Below are 6,676 nucleotides of genomic sequence, written 5' to 3'. Positions count from 1 at the left end.
TGGCCACATCCCAGTTAGAGAACTGTGCTTATCTATGGGGACTTATTGAACAAGACTATAGGCAAGACGGAGAAGGTAAACTAAGATGGGGAGACAAAGGGGACAAAAACTCAGACTACAATAGAATGCCTTGAAAGAATTGGTTAATTTCCAGCCTAGAAAAATGGGACATTTAGAGAGATAATATAGCCCCATTTAAGAATTTAAAGGATAATGATTTGAAGGATAAGCATAGAGTAGACAAATTATCTTTTTAATTGATGCTAGAAGGAAGAATTGGGGGAATGGGTAGAAGTTGTATGATGGTGGATTTTAGCTTGCTGTAAAGATAGAGGTGTCTAAAAGTAGAACTCATTTGGAAGGTAGGAAGGGAATTCCTCATCTGTGGGAGTCTTCTAATAAAAGCTCAAAGTCTTCTTGCTGGAGATTTTGAAGTGGGGTTCTTGTCAAGATCAGCTTCAGATGATACGACCTTGGCAATGTTTCAAAGACTTTTCTCAAAAACAATTCCATCCTTTTAATACTGATTCCACAGAGTTAAAAATTATAGAAAGATATATAATATAGAAAAAAGTATTAAATATGTCAGAGGACCAGGGTTCAAATCCTGATTCTGCTATGATTCTATGTGACCTAAGAGGGATGTGATGGAGTTGATGTCTTAAAGATCCCATCCAGCTTAAAGTCTCTACTCCTAAAATGCTATGTTTACAGACATGATCTTAATTTTGAAAAATTCCAAATCAATTCCAAAAAGGGGAAGGTAGATTCTTGAGACTAAAGTCCACTGAATTTGACTAAAAGCAAAATTCTAGAATGTGTCATTGAAGGAATGCTTTGTAGATACTCAGGAAAGAGATCCCTATGAAGCAGAAAGAAGTCAACAAAAACTGAAAGGGTCAGAGAAGAGACCTCTGAACTCCCCCACCTCTGAAACTACTGTCTGATTCTGAAACTGAAGACAGATCTGTTTGGCCATGCTGGAAAGCTGACTCTAACCCCTGTTCCATTCCTCAAAATCAGCATTTCTTTGTCTTCTCAAGGAGATAAAAAAGGATATGATGAGATAATGCCTGACTCTAATATATTGGGGGGGGGTTAGGTTTTTTTTTTTAGTTTTTTGCAAGGAAATGGGGTTAAGTGGATTGCCCATGGCCACACAACTAGGTCATTATTAAGTGTCTGAGGTCGGATTTGAACTCAGGTCCTCTTGACTCCAGGGCCGGTGCTCTATCCACTGTGCCACCTAGCCACCCCTCATATATTTGTTAGTAAAGAAAATCAGTTGGAGGTAAAGGGAAGCAAGTACTTGCTATTTCTTGCTGGTTCCTTTTTGAGAAAGACAAATAAAATTCAGTAAATCCCCCTCCACTTGAAATGTCCCACTGGAGTGCCACACATTGTGTTATTTTTCTTTTACCACAAAGGGACAGGATCATGGGCTCTAAGTTCAGATTACACTGATCCTTCTCTTGCCTAAGATGTCTCCCAATTTTTAAGAAATTGTTTGCCCTCCTCATTTGGTAAAGGTAGTTTTCTATGTTCATCCTCTTGCAAACTTTTGAATTCAACAATTTTTAACCATCCTGTCCCCTCCCCGTGACAGTGAACAATTGTATAAAAGTTGTACAATCACGTTGAACATATTTCCATATTAGTGATGTTGGGAAAGAAGAATAAGAACTAAGGGTGGAAAATCTACAAAAAGAAAGAAAAAAGTCAAAATAAAATTTAAAAATAAGCAGAATATGCTTTGCTCTGCATTCAGATTTCAGAGATTTAATCTCTGGATGGATTTAATCTCCGGACTCAATTGGCATTTTTTTTTTTAGTTTTTGCAAGGCAAATGGGGTAAAGTGGCTTGCCCAATGCCACACAGCTAGGTAATTATTAAGTGTCTGAGGCCGAATTTGAACTCAGGTCCTCCTGACTCCAGGGCTGGTGCTCTATCCACTGTGTCACCTAGCCACCCCCAATTGGTATTATTAATAGTTCAGTTCAGGGGCCCTTTCCTATGAGCATTTTTTCCTGCTTACCTACAACTCAAATTCCTTTTTTTTGTTTTAGTTTTTGCAAGGCAATGGGGTTAAGTGAGTTACCCAAGGCCACACAGCTAGGGAATTACTAAGTATCTGAGACCAGATTTGAATTCAGCTACTCCTGACTTCAGGGCCAGTGCTCTATCCATTGCACCACCTAGCCGCCCCTACAACTCCAATTCTTAACACCTTCCCCCTATCAAGATGATTTTGCATCAATCTTGGTAGAATGGAAAAAACATTGAGCTTGGAGGTAAGAAGACCTGAGTTCAAATCCATTCTCAGAAGCTTATTGGTTATATAATGTTGAGTAAGTAGCTTCACATCTCTCATCCTTAGTTTACTCACCTATAAATTGTGGATTATAACAAAACCTGTTTTATGAGATTGCGAAAACAATAAAATAATATATGAAAAGCATATTCAAAATTATTAAGTACTATATGAACATTAATTTTTTATTATCATGTGTATACATCTATTTCTACTAGTCTAACATGTATATTTGATATTCCCAAAATCTTAAAACTATTCATGAAACTTAAGTTATCAAGTTATTCAAGGAAGGAGAGAATATTAATAGCAGTCTGAGGAGCTCAGGTAAAGCTTCCAGGAAGAGACAAAACTTGAGTTGAGCTTTGAAAAGAGTTAAAGATTGTACAAAAGAGATAGAGGGCCGAGGGAACGTATTCTAGGTAGGAGGATCAGCCTGGGCAAAGGTACAGAGATTTGTTCTGAGTGATACTCAAGCCTGGAATTCCAGGTCCCAGGGAGGTGGACATTGGCAGATCTCTTGACCTCAAGAGTGTTAAGCTATCTTGGCTCAGCTGATTGGCAGTTCTCACTAAGGTCAGCTTCAAAATGGCGACATGCTGAATTGGTCTATGATGGATATGGAGCAGGTCAGAGTTTCTGTTTTGATTAGGCCTGTGAGTAGGTGCTACATTTCTAGCCTGAATGAGTTGGGGAGATCTGGTGTTTAAAAAAAAAAAGACTAGAGGCTGAGGATAGAATTTCCTTTTAGAGCAACAGAAATATAGCCGGTCAGACTGAGCTGTAGGGCAGATGAAGGGGGAATATGGGCCGTAAATCTGGGAAACTGTTCTTTGTTGGGGTTACTCAGGCAGCATGGAGGACTTGAACCAGGGTCATCCTTCCTGGGAACTGGCCCTCTGACCACTAGACCCTCAGTAACACTCTATGCCTCATAGATGCTAAGAGTGATCCATGACACCCACTTCTCTCCCTCCCTACTCCCTGCTTTAATTTCCTTGGCTGGAAGTGTGATTTCATTTGGCTCAGGGACTTGAGTTCCAATATCAATTGTGTCACTTACAAATTTGGAACCCAAGGCAGATCCCTTGCTTTTTGGAGACTCATTCTTTTCTTTTTGTTGTTGTTGTTGTGTGTGTTTTTTGTTTTTTTTTTGCAAGGCAATGGGGTTAAGTGGCTTGCCCAAGGCCACACGGCTAGGTAATTATTAAGTGTCTGAGATCGGATTTGAACTCAGGTACTTCTGACTCCAGGGCCGGTGCTTTATCCACTACGCCACCTAGCCGCCCCGAGACTCATTCTTTTCATCTATAAAAATGAACTAAGAGGACTTCTAAGTTTGCTCCAGTTTGGGATCTAAGATTCTATAAAACTCTGGACCTATTATCAGAAAGATCTGTATTCAAATTCCATGTCTTATAGTATTTTGACTAAACAGCAATTTTTATAATCCTGAACAAATCTCTTCTTCCTCAGTTTCAGTTTCCTCATCCAAAAGAGAAGGAATTCAGGGAGACGGCCCCTGTGAATCGATGAGTCTGCTAGGTGGGTGACCCTTATAGGCAACCACCTGCTTCTTTTTAAACCTCAGCTTTTTATGTAAAATGGGAATAGTAATTCCTGTTATTTCTTTTCTCCTAGCAATAATATGGAATTCAAATTATAAATTTGAATATAAATTGAATATAAATTATATTGTATATATATATTAATTATTTTGAATTGAAATTATATTGACTATAAATTCAAATAATAAAGCTCAGGGCTTTATAAATCAGAAAGTCCTATAAAAATTCCAGCCAGGATCTCACATAGGAGTTTTTTGTCAGGAAGTCTTTCCTTCCCCTTCCAAACCTCCTGCCATTTCCATGCTCAGCAAGTCAAGGCCCCCACCAGTGCTCCCTAAGCTGGAACCCAGGAGCTCAAACACTTTAGCTACTTTCACACCTTCATCTGAGGAATTCCCCAGACACTTCCCAAGTCATCCCCTGGGGTTTTCTCACCTCCTGTTGGGTCAAGAGTTCATAAAGAAAGCCTCCTCAGTCCCTCTTTGGATGTGTGGCTGTTTCTCCCAAGCTCCTCACCTACCTGCCTCCCTCTATCTATCTTTCCCAGGTTATGATTCTCTTGAAACACAAGGATTTGGTGTTGGAGCAGACCCCAGGATGTCACCTGGCATAGATGCCAGTCCCTCCAGCTTCCTAGGAAGATGCCATTACATGGTTGGCTGAAACTCTGCCTCACAGGGAAGAAACACATCCAACTGGAAAGCCTTAGCCAACATCCTAAGGCCCTCCAGGCCACTTTCTCTGATATGAACTGTCTTTTTCTTTAAGGAAGGACATTTCTAGGACCATTTCCCACCCTCTTTCACCATGGGGGCTAGAGTATGCTGGAGAGCCACAGTTCTAAACATCAGGTGGGCAAACCTCCCTCCTCTCTTCTCAGGAATCAGATGCTGCCTTCTTTGGACTTCTATATAGGAGAGACTCTGGGAAATGACTTGATACTCTTACTCAGTAAGCCAGTACCACCACCACCCATCCCTGGAGCTCCCCAGGATAATATATATATATATATATATATATATATATATATATATATATATATGTGTGTGTGTGTATATATATATATATATATATTTAATCTTAATTACAACAAGAGACTTGATTTTGAAACAAAACAGAGATTAGGACTATGGGGGTTCATGGGATTGTAGATTTACAGCTGAGGGACCTTTGAAGTCATCTGGCTCAGTCTTCTTTTATAGAAAAGGGAAGAGATTTCCACAAGATCATGTATGGGTTAAGTGATACAATTAGAATTTTAACATGGCTCATAGGATTTTAGATTAAGTGCTGTAAGGGACTTCTAAAACCATGTAGTTCCTCCCTACCACAGTCATTCTATAGATGAGAAAATGAATCTCAGGGAGGGGAAGTGATTTGCCTTATCATTAAGTGGTAGTTTGCTTTTGAATATATTGAGGTAATTTATTAATCAACAATAAATTTAGACCTGGGTCTCCAGATGGCATCTACATTTTACAGACAAGGAAACTGGGAACCAAGCAACAGAAGTGACTTGTCCAAGGTCTTTAGGTAGTAATAACATTGAAATTTTACCTCAAGTCTCTGACTGTGGTACCTTTTCTCTTTACAATTTGGAACAAATCAGAATCCCTTTGGTTTTCTTTCCTTCTCTGCAAATCACCTTCTAGGGTTACAAATTAGTTTAAAAGGGTTTGAAGGATCAGAAACATTGATGATAAATAACTAACTTGCAGTCTCGCTCCCCTGAAATCATGTGCATTCCTGGACACCTGCCAATAATGGAAATGGAGTGCCAGTCCATAGGCGAATCTCCAGGGTGGTCTGCATTGTCTTTTCAACTGGGACCAGAAATTGAAGTGACAGAAATTTCCCTGAGGTTGCTGGTACTTGAAAAGCTTCCAAACCAATTTTGCAAATATGAAAAGGTGCAGATAAAAGGAAATAAAGTCCTCCCCCCAAAAATAGTATTCTCCATATAAAGATGATCCAAACTTGAATTCTGAGTTTTCTGATTTATTGGATCTCAAGTTTAACATGAGTCCCATGGGAGAAAAATTGATTGCATTCCTTTAGATTTGGACTCAGTCACTTCCTATAGATAGATGGTAAAAGATACTTATCTTAAAATGGCAGCCTGTCCTGTTTTCAAAAAAAAAGACAAAACTGTCGATCTATTTCATTCTTCTAAAATAAGGGGTTTAGACTCGGTAGCTTCCCAAGTGTCTTCCAGTTATAAGGTCTCATGTCCTTGTACATAAAGAAAAATATAGTAGTTGGTGCCCTGTCCTAAGCATGATCTGAATTATATTCCTGCCTGATCATCTCAAGGGGACCACAAGAGAAAGATTGAGCAATGTCCAAACAGAAGATCTGTTTTTTGAATATATCAGCCCACTTGTCAGACATGCTAAAAATTTCACCATTACAGAATGACTCCTTTGAATTACATAAGCTTTGGAGGAGTCATTATTGGTATTAATAATGATAATATTTTTATATCAAACGTGATGTTCTTGGTGTGGGGGATACTCCTTGTGAACATGCAACTGCTTCTAATTCATAGTCTTATAGAGTTGACTAGGAACACTGAAAGGTTATAATTTTTCCCATGGTAACCAGAAACAGGCTTCCTCACCCTGGCCTCAAGAGAAGCATTCTATTCACTAAACAATGCTCACTCTCTAATTATCCATTATAATAAGTCATTAGAAAGGTAATATGTTATAAAGTTTACAGTGTTCATTCTGGAAGCAAGAAGACTGATTCCTATCTCTGCCACTAGACATTTAATACAGGAAAAATCACTTACCC

This window comes from Macrotis lagotis, chromosome 5 (assembly GCF_037893015.1).
Source record: "Macrotis lagotis isolate mMagLag1 chromosome 5, bilby.v1.9.chrom.fasta, whole genome shotgun sequence".
In the NCBI taxonomy this organism is placed as follows: Eukaryota; Metazoa; Chordata; class Mammalia; order Peramelemorphia; family Peramelidae; genus Macrotis; species Macrotis lagotis.
Note: the sequence above shows the minus strand (reverse complement) of the source record.